This window comes from Amia ocellicauda, chromosome 2 (assembly GCF_036373705.1).
Source record: "Amia ocellicauda isolate fAmiCal2 chromosome 2, fAmiCal2.hap1, whole genome shotgun sequence".
Classification (NCBI taxonomy): domain Eukaryota; kingdom Metazoa; phylum Chordata; class Actinopteri; order Amiiformes; family Amiidae; genus Amia; species Amia ocellicauda.
In genome coordinates, this window is record NC_089851.1 from 27314424 (window position 1) to 27330237 (window position 15814).

Sequence of the window (15814 nt, forward strand, 5' to 3'; positions counted from 1 at the left end):
TCCCCCCTCCTCTCCCATCACACCCAAACCTCCCACCAATCAAGCTTCCTTGTCTTCATTTTCACCTCTTTCGGACTCTGACATTTCCTGTCTCCTCCTAGGTCAAAAACCCAGAACGTGTGCCCTGGAACCTCTCCCCACTTGCCTCCTCCAAGCAACTGCTCCTGATCTACTCCCCTTCATCTCCTCCCTCTTCAACTCCTCACTCCTCTCTGGCTGTTTCCCCTCTGCAGTTAAACAAGCTGCTGTCACCCCACTCCTCAAGAAACCAACCCTTGACCCACCTCTTATCAGAACTACCGCCCTGTCTCCCTACTCCCCTTCCTCTCAAAGACCCTCGAACGTGCGGTCCACCGTCAGCTCTCTGCATTTCTTTCCCATCAGTCACTACTGGATCCTCTTCTGCACAGCTCTCTCCACTGAGACGACTCTCCTGGCAGTCACTGACTCCCTCAGCTGTGCTCAGGCAGCCTCCCTCTTCTCAGTCCTCATCCTCCTCGATCTCTCTGCAGCATTTGACACCGTCGATCACTCCATCCTCCTCTCCTGCCTCGCTGACCTTGGAATCTCTGGGACTGCTCTCACCTGGTTCTCCTCCTACCTCAGTGACATGGCGAGGTTCCTCATCCACCCCCCAACCTCTCCTCACAGGCGTTCCCCAAAGCTCCAACCTGGGCCCCCTCCTGTTCTCTCTCTACACTCGCTCCCTGGGCCCCCTCATTGCACCCCATGGTTTCTCTTACCATTTTTACACAGATGATGCCCAGATCTTCCTGTCTTTTCCCTCATCTGACACCTTCCTCCACTCTCGCATCTCTTCCTGCTTGTCTGCTATCTCTGCCTGGATGCATGCACATCACCTCAAGCTCAACCTGTCCAAATCTGATCTCCTCTTTTTTCCCCACTCTTCCTCACCTTCTGCTGACCTCTCCTTCTCAATCCCCTTAGACTCTACGACACTCTCTCCCTCTGCTTCCACTAAGAACCTAGGAGTCACCCTCGATCCTGCGCTCTCCTACACCCAGCACATCACCACGCTGACACGTATCTGCAGATTCTTCCTGAGCAACATACACTGAATCCGACCCTTCCTCACCAGCTGCTCGTCCAGTCCCTGGTCCTCTCCTGCCTGGACTACTGCAACTCCCTCCTGGCCGGCCTGCCTGCAACTACTACCCGCCACTCCAGCTCATCCAGAACTCTGCAGCTCGTCTGGTGTCTCTCTGCCACGATTCGCACACGCTACTCCACTGCTCTGCTCCCTCCACTGGCTCCCGATAGTGGCACGCATTCAGTTCAAGACATTGACCCTCACCTACCGCTGTCTCGACCACACTGCACCAAGCAGTCCCTCATCTCTCCATACAGCCCCTCCAGACCACTGCGCTCTTCCGGTGCCAGAAGACTAACTCTACCTCCTCTCAGCTCCCCTTACTCCAGAGCCACTCCTTCTCATCCCTGGCCCCTAAATGGTGGAATGACCTGCCCACCGAAGTCAAAACAGCAGAGTCTCTGCTCAAGACACATCTTTTCAGACTCTACTTGTAATTTAGTCCTTTACTCTCCTGTAAGATAGCACTGTTCAACGTTTTATCACACTACTTGCCTTGTGTTACTAGTACTCGTATTATTATTTTGATTTCCCCTCTGCTCCCTTTCCCTTGGCCCTTGACTGTGACCCAACATCTTGTCTGCACTCAGCTTTTGCAATCCAGGATGCAAGACCTCATATATTGTATACACTTGTGTAATTTGGAATTTGTAAAATGTATTATGGTTTGAATTGCATTGTAATATGTAAATTGGAATTTGTAATGTTTTATGCCTTGAACTGCACTGTATTTTTGCACTTTGTATTTCGCTTATATTTTGTACATCATCCTGGATAAGGCCATCTGCTAGTAAATAAATAAATAAATAAATAAATAATAATACAAATGTTAACATTGTTTTACACTACAGTATTAAAAACAATATAAAACCAAAATAGCACATTTTATAAACAAAAATAAATAGAAGATAGATTGTAAATAATTTCAGTATCAATATAAATAATAATTAATGCTATGGTCAAAAGATCTGAGAAAAAATGACTTGTACTATACAGTAATCAAAATGCCTAGAGCAAAACTTACCCATGATCAAGGGAACTTTTTGTTCAAAATCAAGATATAACTTTTTGCACTAGTTAGTTAGATTGTTGGATACCACTCTTCTTCAGAGTGAGATTGATTGAAGTGTTTCTCCAGTCTCCAAATACATTTTCAGATTAGTTGTGCAGGAATTCTAGATGCACGTTCTCAGTGAGCGATTACATTGTTTACTCAATACTCAATACTCAATTCTCAGGAATTACATTTATGTTCACATGAGAATGTAATAATGATCAAGAGATTACACCTCTGTTTTATATCCAAAGTGCAGACAAACGTAGAGGCAGCAAGCACCTCTCCTAGAATAGGCTGATAATCTTACAATACACAACTCTGCTGAAAGCTTCTTTCATGAGTATGGCACTGAATAATCCAGCCACCGATCAAAACATCAGCAGGGTGAAAATTATATGGGTGTAAATGGAGAGCTATATGTCAGTGCAAAGAAAATAATTAAAATACAAAAGGCTGATTGAATAACAGTTTAGTCAATCAATCACATATGCTGTGCTAACAAACAATACTTTAAAGTGATGATTAACATAACAGGAAGGCAATTAACATATTGGTAAATTTGATGGGTTTTGGGGATTTAAGGTAATATAGACTGGTGAAATAATGTCTTCATCATTTATGTCTTAATAAGCATATGTGATGCATATAAAAGTCAATAACGTACATTCCTGGAAATGTCAGAATAACAGAGATAACTAATTTTATACAGTGAAAGTAGACCAATTGACCAGCTTGGCAGTTATTGTGTTAATGGTAACAACAAAGCTCAATTTGGACAGCAGTATTTAGCAATATTGAAAATTACAGGAATACAATATTTGTATTCCAGTATTACTTATTGCATCTTTTATCAACATACTTAGAATTACAACCCCAGCCTGCCTATGATTTTAATATGTCACATTTGTTCCACTCTCCAATGATGAAGGCAATCCAATCCTAAAAGCAATAGAAAGTAAATTACAGTTGATTATAACACTGACAGAATCATCAGAAACATGAAATGGAAGATTTTGATGAGCAGACTTCTAAGGATTGGTCTGGGAATGTTATCTTTTAAATTATAGTGTGCCACATTGATTAAATTGATGGGCTCTTTGATGTTGTTTAAATAACATGAACATTTTGACCCCAAAAAAAGAACAATCCTGATTAAATGGCTGACACACTTCTTAAAGTGTTTTGACCTGTATACTGCCTTAAATGTTCACGTGCTTTCCTAAATTCCTACCACAAATTCACCCCTACACTTGGCATTCTGTCACACAACCTCAGCAGAGTGTCAGTGCCTATTTCTGTCAGTGCATTCCTTATCTGTGTGTTTAGAAGCATTATCATGTTGAAAAACAAACCCTTAGTGAGGATTTAATTGACACTGAATAATTAAGTGGCATTGTGCATTTATAAATGTAGTGTTAAATAAACTAGTTAGAACTGCTCCTAGAAAGGAGTCATTGAAAGTGTAAGGGGATTTTTTTATTTTTTGTTAAACTTTCCAAAGGTGCTATACACTCACCTAAAGCATTATTAGGAACACCAGTTCAATTTCTCATTAATGCAATTATCTAACCAACCAATCACATGGCAGTTGCTTCAATGCATTTAGGGGTGTGGTCCTGGTCAAGATAATCTCCTGAACTCCAAACTGAATGTCTGAATGGGAAAGAAAGGTGATTTAAGCAATTTTGAGCGTGGCATGGTTGTTGGTGCCAGACGGGCCGGTCTAAGTATTTCACAATCTGCTCAGTTACTGGGATTTTCACGCACAACCATTTCTAGGGTTTACAAAGAATGGTGTGAAAAGGGAAAAACATCCAGTATGCGGCAGTCCTGTGGGGGCGAAAATGCCTTGTTGATGCTAGAGGTCAGAGGAGAATGGGCCGACTGATTCAAGCTGATAGAAGAGCAACTTTGACTGAAATAACCACTCGTTAAAACCGAGGCATGCAGCAAAGCATTTGTGAAGCCACAACACGTACAACCTTGAGGCGGATGGGCTACAACAGCAGAAGACCCCACTGGGTACCACTCATCTCCACTACAAATAGGAAAAAGAGGCTACAATTTGCACAAGCTCACCAAAATTGGACAGTTGAAGACTGGAAGAATGTTTGATGTCTGATGAGTCTCGATTTCTGTTGAGACATTCAGATGGTAGAGTCAGAATTTGGCGTAAACAGAATGAGAACATGGATCCATCATGCCTTGTTACCACTGTGCAGGCTGGTGGTGGTGGTGTAATGGTGTGGGGGATGTTTTCTTGGCACACTTTAGGCCCCTTAGTGCCAATTGGGCATCGTTTAAATGCCACGGCCTACCTGAGCATTGTTTCTGACCATGTCCATCCCTTTATGACCACCATGTACCCATCCTCTGATGGCTACTTCCAGCAGGATAATGCACCATGTCACAAAGGTCGAATCATTTCAAATTGGTTTCTTGAACATGACAATGAGTTCACTGTACTAAACTGGCCCCCACAGTCACCAGATCTCAACCCAATAGAGCATCTTTGGGATGTGGTGGAACGGGAGCTTCGTGCCCTGGATGTGCATCCCACAAATCTCCATCAACTGCAAGATGCTATCCTATCAATATGGGCCAACGTTTCTAAAGAATGCTTTCAGCACCTTGTTGAATCAATGCCACGTAGAATTAAGGCAGTTCTGAAGGAGAAAGGGGGTCAAACACAGTATTAGTATGGTGTTCCTAATAAGCCTTTAGGTGAGTGTATATTGTAGCAACCCCCGTCCTGAATGCTCTTTCCAAGTTACCTGTTTGGCGGGAGGAGAACAAACGGGCGGGGTCAGTCAGTGTTCAAGATTGATTTCCCCACGTTGATGCAAGAAGGATGGTGTTCCAGAAGGAGGGGGGCTGTTGATTGGACCTGCTGGGTCAGATGGGTCGGACTGGCAGTGTATTTAGTCGGCGGGGTTTGGCTGCTCCGCCCCGACTTTTACAATTGCAGAGGGAGCCCCTGTCCCTCTCTCGATGGACTCTTTTATTTCTTTGGCTGAGTTCACCAGCTGGAATAGGTGGGCTGTGTTCAAATAAACTGGTTATTCGTTACTTTATTATTTGGTACAGACAATTTCCTTGATTGTTTTCAACTTATTTCTCATAGTGTCGTTACAATATGTATAGCTATGTAACTTCAATCTCTTGAAAATTGGTCTTATATCTGAAAATGTTTCCTGTATAGTCTTACCAGTAATCAAAAAAAACAATACATACACACACAGCTGAGGAGCAGATGAATGTAGGAATTACTTTTCTTCTTTGGTGGCTCATTAAACTGTAAAAGTGCAATAACTGCTTTTGGTTCAAAACCAGAAGTTACAGTGGGTTTGCATTTTGTTTGACATAATTCACTTACCGCATCTCATGGTTGACAGGCTCCATTGTTGCAGGACAATCTTATGTGCCTTAAGGACACTGTGTTGTAAACTGCAGGCAATTAACTTTTCAAGAACCCCCAGGTGGTCTTCAAACAAGACATCGGTCATGAGTGACTACACGTTATCACCTTCATTTATTTAATTATATTTGCTTTGTGCACCAAGTTCAGTTCATTTACAATTGAATATGTATTTAATTCATTGTTACACAGTTGTCACGGTTTCATTTATACGATAAGGCTGCATTATTTAATGTGTGTGTGCGGGTTTGTAGTGGAATCTCTCATTTAGAGACGCTCACCTTGTATATGGTTTCATTCCAATCACCCACAAACAATGCAATCCATCTGTTCCCCACAAATTGTTCTCTGTTTTGGTTTAAATCTCCAATTTTGCCCACAGTTCAAAAAGGAGGCCCTCAGCCTAGTTGAGCAAGGCATGTACCACAAGCACGGAAGCCACTAAGTGTCTACAGGATTGTTTGTATCTAGATGAAAAAAGGGAACCCAGGGACATAGCTGGATGACTGAATGGACACTGAGAAACCAGTTAGTAGTAAGCAACTGTAGGAAACAAAAGCTTTTTATTTCTCTGCTTGAAGTTTGTCCACGCTGGCTTGCATTTTAAACTTTTGTAGTGTTTTACTTTTTCCTTTTATTTCATACCAATTGTATTCTGTTTTGACAGGGATACACAGACTTGCTGTTTTATTGTTAGTTTTATTTATTTTTCTCCTTTTTTATCTCTCTGCTGTACACTTTTAAAAGAAGGAACATTGGCAGGTGTAACTTTGAGGAGAGCAGCGCACAAAAGAATTGCTGGCTGAGGCTGAAGGATTCTGGGGCGCTCTAGTGCGCAGCTGTGACGGCTAGTAAGTGTACCTGCAGGCAACGCCATAGAAAGACAGCAACAGACAGAGTGGAGGCAGCCAAAATGGGAGTCAATTTTGTATTCTGTTTATTGGACTATTTTATTTGTTTTCTTTGTTGTTTGTGTGCACTTACCGGGGAGCTGCACCCGAGGTCCCTGAAACAGCGCATGGGGGGGTGCGGAGTCACCTGCTGACTGAGAGCTTCCCCCAGCCCTCCAGCAGTAGCGATGGAGAGAAAAGGGTCACGGTTTTATTGGGATACTTGTTTTTCATTATTCTATTTTAAGGAATTCGAGACAGTCAAGGGACAGTATTTTTTTAAAAAATTGTATTTTATTGTACTCATTTTTATGGCCTTTTTTTTTTTTTTTTTTTGCTTTATCTTTAAATTATTAAAGGCCTGTAGTATTCCCTGAAAAAAAAAGTGCAACAAAACTCAACTGGTTAAACTTACCTCCATCCTGTGTCCTGGTTGGGGAATTAATAAAGATATAACACTTGGTTAGTTGGTTAGTAAGAGAAAGGAAAGTATGTACCTGTGATCAGTATGGGGGTGTGGTCTTCCATCTCCTGTGACACATCCATCCAGAGATAAAACAGTACATACTGTGTAATAAGATTTGCCTGTGAATACAGTATAAATGTAGTGGTTGCTGAAGAGTATCTAAATTACTGCAAGAGAGCTGTATACTTCTGTTCTTGCCTTATCTAATCCACTGCCTCCTATTGTCATCTATAGCCACATACAGGCACAGCTTGCTGTATGGAAACATTCTCCACAGAAAATCCAGTTGTTCTTGTATGCAGGGTTAACTAATTCAAGTGTCAGTGACCTTTTGGAAACATTCATATAAATGGTAACAACATTGTTTTTCTGGTGAAACAGTTTGATCTGACTCCACAGTTGATCAAGGCTGCTAACAAGAGGACATAGTATCATGTAACCAGTGTACACAACAGTTGGACTGGAGCAAGGATGATTTTCTCCAAGAAGAAAAATGCAGACAGAACCATATAGGACATGTGTTTTAATACATTGTTGTGAAGCACTTTATGAAACTATTTGTCTTGGTTTTGCTGGTTCTGATGTTAAATCCAGGCTTATGTGAATATCATACATATATCACATCTGGTAAATTATCGCTTAAGATCTACCCAGAAAATGTGGTATCAATCAAGCAAAACAAACTGTCTTTTCAATGACTAGGCTGGACACAGTGACATAGCCAGGAATTTGTGGACGAGGGGGCTAAAATTTTGAAAAATTTAGACCTGAAATGTGCAAGTCGATAAACTTAGCTCAAAATCTCCATGCAATCCATGAAATCAGGCAGATTTTGGCTTATCACGCATGTCTTTGCTTCCCTTCACCTTGGGATTCGTCTGGCAAAAAATCACATATCAGCTGACATTATGCAGGCAAACTAGATGTAGTTTCTGGTGCTTGTCAATCAAAGAGATCTATTTCGGTGGAGCTCTGTAATTGAAACAGGTGAGGATGCACAATTTTCAATTTTTGCACCTGCTAGAAATATGCATTTCCACCGCTGATGTAGGTGTTTCTATGTGAATGCAAGTCTCCTGTTGTGACGCCTGAATTCATTAATAACATCAACATACATTCGTTTGAGGCACTAGCCTGTTAAATATTTATTTTTTCAGAATGGATCGCAATATGTTTTGAGTAGTTTTAGCGCCCTATTGCTGTCATAACTAGAATTGTTGCAAAAATCGGCAAAAGAGTTTCCAGAACTGGATAGGTACCAAACACACTTTTTCACCACAATGAAAGAAAATACCAAGATTTCCCTACATCAGAACCTGGATTAAAAAATTGAGTATATAAATGAGGGGGTGGAAATGGGTAGTCCCACCCTTGCCCCTTCTCCCCCCACCCACCATCCAGTCTCCCCCAAGGGTGGGGCCATGGCACCGTGTCCCCCTGCTAAATATGCCACTGGCTGGACATACAAAACAAATGCTTTTATTTCTCAGAGATAGCAGAATCCATGATGGTGAAGAAACAAATAGGGATTCGAAAGTGTCATTAAATACCAAAGTATCATAACATAAAGTCCATACATTTACATCAATCTGTGTAATATGATGGAATGTCTAATAAACAGTATTCACCTTAATATTCATATACACTTTTAAAATGATCTTCATCCCATTTTTACTCTTCTCTTGATTCCTTGATTCCAATATCTCCTGTAGGTTGATGAATCAAAAGTAAAGTAAAAGTGGAATGTGGTGCATTTGGAAGAAACGGAAAACTGTTGACAGAAAATCTGCCCATTTGCCTGAAGACAAAAATATGTGATCAATGTATATATATATATATATATATATATATATATATATATATACACACACCATATTTATGCAATAGAGGTTAGCCTTTTAAGTAGAGGATATTCTTCATATTATCATTTCTGACTGTGGTGTTGTGCTTCTTCAAAGCATTCCATGTTTTCCCTGCAGGTGAAATTTGAGATTTCAGTTATAAGTACGAGTTACTGTGGTAAACCTTGTACTGAGCAAAGATAATCCCTAAAGCACCCTTTGTTGATAAGGCAGTAGCCATGGATGGAGTTCTCAAAAAAAAGTAAACAGTTGATCAATATATCAGTGGGGAATTACTGTCAAAGTACACACTCTCTAGATTGCATATGATGAATTGATGTACTTTAGTGAAGTAATATATCAGGATGGAGACAAGACATTTTCAAATTGCGTTTATGCACTAATAGTGTTATTTTGCAATAAGTAACATATTAATAATGAAGTTAGTCACAGTATAAGTAACCATGTGAATAAGTAGCAACCCAACTAATTTGCATTGTAATTATTCATATAAAAATAAATTATGTCAGATGATCTTGAAAATATATTCAGCTCTATTTTTATATGATTTTTGACTTACTAGTCACTAATAAGTTATTATTATTATTATTATTATTATTATTATTATTATTATTATTAGTAGTAGTAGTAGTAGTAGTAGTAGTAGTAGTAGTAGTAGTAGTAGTAGTATACTTGTACTTATTATTAGTAGCAGTAGTATTAAGAGGAAGGAGAGTAGCAGCTCGATGCATACATGAAAAACCAAAGCACAAATGAGAGTCCACAAAAAATTATACAAAATCATGGCATTATTTTAGCAGTTATTTTTTTCAAGTAGTAAGCCAAACTAAACCCTGTAGACAAGACACCATATTAATGTCAGGTGTATATTGCTTGTCTTAAAGTAAAAACTGTTAGGCTCAGTAGCCTGTTCAGATCTGCTCTTCAGTGGTAGGAAAGAGCATTCGGCTTAGATGAGAGATAAGAAAGAATCCTCATTTATCTTCAATATTCCTTCTGGAACATTAAGTCACATTTTGTAGCAAGGCTTTGGGTGCGAATGATTTCTGTCTTAAAACACAAATCTAGTAAAGCATTCATTATCTTTAGTCAACAGAATTGGAATTTTAATTACCATTGTTCTGTGAAAATTAGGTGTTAATCAGTCTGTTTATTTTAAGAATGGAATGTAAATTTCTATGATTTGATAGAAAGTCATTATATTCACAGGTTGAGCTGTTCTATCACGGAAATCAACCACCTAATGAGTAGGGTACCAGGGTACTATATAGGATTTCACCATCTGGTTTTCAGCTTTTCAGTTTCTTGTGAGGAATCCACAACTTCTCACAACTGCCGAATCAATTGCCAAGTACAATGGGAAGTTGAGGGTATGTTTATGTCATAATTGGTCATTTTAGTAAATGTGATGATGCCTAGATTAACAATGAATAATGTGAAAGAGCAGTTTTTACACTTGTATATTTGAGAGCAACACATGAAACCAAAGGTAATAAGGAAAGGGGGGAGCACAATAAAAGCATTAGTCTAATTTAGAAATAGTCCAACTTGTGTCTATTCAGACAAGGTGGCAACCCTAGTACTATAGTAACTTGAGATGCAGACCTAACTATATAAATGTGGCATATTGTGAAACAAATTTACATGTTCCTATGAAGACATTCCTAACCCTCTGACACTGTTGTAAATAGGGCTATTATCACATGTTCCCCAGTATGTTCAGGTAACAAGCTTTTTTGTAATACTGTAAACATTAGTGGATCCATTGCTCAATATTATATTCAAACATAATTAACAGGATATCCCTTGGAGCACAGTCAATTCAATCATTAGGAAGTGGAAGGTATATGGCTCACAAAAAATCTGCTTAGAACTTGAATCTGATTGAGAATCTGTGTCAAGAGTTGAAAATTGCTGTCCACCTACGATCCCCATCCATCTTGACTAGGCTTGAACAATTTTGCTAAGAATAATGGGAAGTGCAAACCTGGTAGAGATTTACTACGTTTTTATTTTTCTTAACTGTTGTTTCACAGTAAAACATATCTTCCTTCTTCAAAGTGTTGAGTAAGTTGTGTACATCAAAGAGAATTAAATCAAATTTTAATGCATCAAAATTTCAACACCACAAAATGAAAAATCTAAGGGGGGTGAATACTTCCTATAGCCACTGTAAATCTGAGTGGGAAAAGCAATTGCTAATCCATACATTTCAATCAACTTGTGAAGTAATGTTATAGCTGTGCTTTCCAAATTGGGGAAAACAAAACCAACCAAGAATAAAAGAGAGTGAACAAAACACATAATAGTTTATTCATATGGTAGATGTAACATGAAGGCCAGAGGTGTTAGACTCCAGTCCCAGAGGGCCACAGTGTCTGCTGTTTGTTCATTTTTTTCCAAAAGGAGCGCTCAATTATTTAGTTAATGTAATTATATTCTCAAGTAGGCTTATCTAAGACTTTCACATTTTAGTGTTACAGCTGATAACTGATTACTCCAAGCATTGTGCCAACAGAACATTTCAGATTCTGGAGACAAGTGTTAATTTCAACCAGTTAATTGTTTAATTAGACCAATTAAGGAGCCTAGAGCTGTGCTGGAACAAAAACCACTATTACACGGCCCTCCAGGACGAGTCAGACAACCCTGATTTAAGCAATACATCAGCAGTGTGTGTTAACACAGAAGAAAACAAATGAAGGTGTATACCCTCAAACACTGTGGTATCCCTTTGTTAGGATTTATGACTGGCGTAGGTTTTTGAACTAGTTAGCTTAATTGAACCCTTGACACAACTTGACATAAATTGCTGGAAGGTTTCTTGATGGATGATAAACCACTCAATTGTTAATACTGCCTCTGTTGTCTGTACTGAGCGGTAGGTAAACTCCAACAATAACTTCATTGTCCCTGTTCTAATTGAAGGATTTTAAATTGAAATCCAAATGATTCTCGTGACTTGAGAAGATTCCTGAATTCTAAGTCTAAGTCTGTTTATTTCCTGATATGAAAAATAATACAAAAAATCTAAAGGTGTGGATTCATTATTTTGAAAAGCTCAAAAACAGCTACACTGGTTGTCAATTGTTTTAAACATTTTTTATCAAGATGAAATGTTTTGATGGTCTTTTCAGTAGTCTTACAGATCAAAACCAAATAGAAAATGCACAGAAAACTAAATCATGATTAAACTCCTTTGAAGAAGTGGTTGCCCCAATATGAGTGCATTTTCCTTGCAGTAAAATAGCATCCTGAATTGAATGATCTGTAATAATCTTAAGAAAACAGTCTGTGTCTGGCCCTGTTCAATTACCCAGAAGGTTATTTTAAGACTTACAATTACAGTAAGCTTGGTGTGTTGAAGATGTGAATTTATTCATCCATTCATTTTTATTCACCACTTCATCCAGTAGAGCAAGCCTGATCCTAACCAGGTAGGTGGAATTCAGAAGTGAATATAGTATTTATGAAATATTGATATTTCCTTGTCACTGAAATATCGAAATACTATTACTACTACTATATTACTACTATAACTACTATAATTTAAGGAGATAATTAAATTGCCTCTTACCTTGCTGCTCTGATTGTATTTAATCATTATATAATAACCATCTTTATCGTGCCATCATATCATTCTGACATGTCAGTGCATTGGCGTAGTTTGATCAAACTGCAATAAAATATAGTTTGATGTAATGTAGTTAGACCCAACGGCTTGTTTTCCTGGTATGCAATGCACTGACATCCACCAAAGCAGAGTTGTGTGCCCACTGTTATTGTCTGTGTGGAAATCTGTATAGTTTCTGTATTTCCCCAGGCCTTTTACAATTTTACAGCAGTATATAAGTCTAAATTGAATGATTAATGACTGCAATTAAAGTAAAGTTAGAACTGTTTATTATTTCCGAGTTTGATTTTGGCTATCCAGTTCAAATTGCAGTGTTTGTTGCAATTTATGTTGTCGATAAGACAAAGGAGGAATAGAACATCAAAAATATGACCGGGGATAGCATTAAAAAAATCATTACAATCACATAATAAAGAAAGTGGCAAAACACTCCGTTGTATTTCCAATCATAATGTAATATGTTGTGGTGCAGTGCCGGGTGGGGCAGTCATCAATGGACGCATTGTTCGTCTTAACTGTAACAACACATTTTCATCCAGTGGCAACATTCATATCCCATCCTGTATGGAACACCAAACTTTTTACATTTGAATATTATATTATCATTTATGGTAATGAGAATAATGTATTTTTTGTGTGTAGTCGATACCACAGTACTTGGCTAAAATATAAACATTCTGTATGCAATGTATAACAGATACACAACACTGCTTTTTGGTGTGATTCAGTAAACGTCACAATGATTTGGGATGTTGGTTTTGGGCATTAGGAATGTTTTTGAGCACAGTATTATTATATAATGATTAAATACAAGCACAGCAGGTTTTTGTGGATATTTTTGTAACCACTATCTTATCCATTACAAATGAGTATAAGATACATGTATCTATCTATCTATCTCTGTCTTTCTTACTAAAATATATATTTTTAAGTTAGTTAAAATCTGAGATATTCTGTACTCTGGGACTAATGTGTAATAACAAACAGAATAATTTGCCCAGACCAACAATTTTTTATTTTTATTTTCTTTTCTAGATTCCGTATACATTCAGAGGGAGAATGCCTTGGAGTTTCCTGAATGCCTTGGAGGGAATACTATTAGAAGTTACCAGGACTGAACAGAACCTCTTCCTTATCTGTAAAAAAGCTCATCTGCCCTTCCTGGAGGGATGCAGTCCTGTTCAGGCATCTTTTGCAATAGAAAGTAATATAGGAGGGCAGAACATACTACATTTTTTTTTTTCAAATGATCTCTGAACGTTGGGTAATGACCGAAAGGACGAGATTGTGGGTACAAGCGGCGGAAATGAGGTTTCTCCGCAGGGTTGCTGGACCCACCCTTCAGGATAGGGTGAGGAGCTCAGTAATCCGGGAGAGCCTCAGAGTAGAGTCGCTACTTCTCCCTACGAGAGGAGCCAGTTGAGGTGGTTCGGGCATCTGGTAAGGATGCCCCCCGGGAGGCTGACTGGGCGGAGACCCCGAGGCCGACCCAGGGCACGCTGGAGGGATTATATCTCCCGGCTGGCCTGAGAACGCCTGGGAATCCCCCAGGAGGAGCTGGAATCTGTCGCTGGGGAAAGGGAGGTCTGGTCCGCCCTGCTTAGTATGCTGCCACCGCGACCCTAACCAGTGTAGAAAATGGATGGATGGATGGAAATTATTTTAATTTTAAACATAAGGCTATTTATTTTCTGAGAAAAAGGTTGCCAAGTTAATCAGTCTTTCATTCTCAGAATATCCTCTGGAAATATTATTTCAAGGGTAAATCTGCCATTTAAATAATCACTTATGACACTGATGGCATTACATAACTGTGACAGAAATAAAAGCAAACTAAGTGAAAACTAAAAAAACTTGTCAATTGACACATGACGGCTTTATAGGATAATTCAATTCTCTAAACTTACATACAAGTGCTTTTAGCATTTCTGTACTTCATAGCCTTCTATATGTATAAATAATGTATCTGTATTAAAAAAAAAATAAGAAAAGCAGGATAATGCATCTAGAAGACTGCACTTGGCTTCACCAGCTACCTAATGCTGTTGGCACCAATACAGACCAACCCTGCCTTCACAAGCACTGAGGCAAGTGGACATGTATTAAATCAAGTTAAAAATACAGACAAGAAATCCTGTGCTTTGAAGCAAATGGCAAAGCAGGCTTTGATGTACATGGTATGACCAGCCAGAAGCAACCAAAGACAGGGATGGTTTGTGGGGAGTTTGAATAACTTGGATGAAGGACTCAAAGAATCCTCAGGCGGTGGAGAGATATATTACAGTGACAGATAACAGCTTCCACTAGTGTGCTTGGACCAGCCTGCAGCTTGGGTCAGTGGACTAAATTCAAAGAACATACCAGCTGGTAGCTCAGGAGTGCTCTAATCAGGATTATTAAAGGTTTTCGAGACAGACACACAACATGGTAGGTGCCAACGTATTGAGTTCAAATAAATAATAAGGCACACGATTAACCCTCTTTTTACACAGAATAAAGCCAGTTTAAGTTTGTTGCTGGAGAGGTCTGTTTTCATTCAGCTGTCATTTTCAACCATAACAGATATATTACAGTTATTACAATAAAACTAACACACCATAGCTGGATTTAATAAAAAATGTTTGCATGACACTAAAGGGTGATGCTGCACCAATATCACAGCTCTTAATATCACAGGTTCACTTCTTTCTGTATTAAATAAAAAATATCTGCCAACATGACACAGTTAAACGATGTGGCTTACAAAGTGGGCAGGCAGCAAGAAAGTCACTATGAGCCATTCCCAGGGGTTGCTATTCAAGCTAAAAGTAAAACCTGCAAGAGGTCTCTACAGGAGTCGACACAAGTGATCTGTTTTTGATGCGCCTGTATTGCATTTCACTGGGTATTAATAAGGAGTCTTTTGTTTTCTGTTCACATGAATGCATGTAATGGTCTAGAATTATTGTAAACAAAATTGGTAACAAAATAATTATAATATGGCAGTTTATTATTTAATCTTTCAACAGCTCCTTCTGTAAATATCATCCAGAACTCTCCATAATATTTTATGTAAAGTAAATGTTTACAAGATGTGTATCATTCCAGTTGTTGGCTGGTATTCTTGGAATGATGAAAGTTTTCATTTGATATGGCCCAAAGTGTAAAGTGAAAGATGAAGATATGGAATGCCTACTTTTGTAACAGAAAATGTTATTTATGAAAAATATATATATATATATATATTTTTTTATAGTCTTTAAAGTTAAACTATTGAGCAATGGAAGATTAATATAACATACAGGTTTTGAATTACAGCAATTTTCATCTCATGATTTTTGTAAAACCCTAATTTCAAAGCTGGAATCTCTGTAACATATCAAAAACACATGATTAT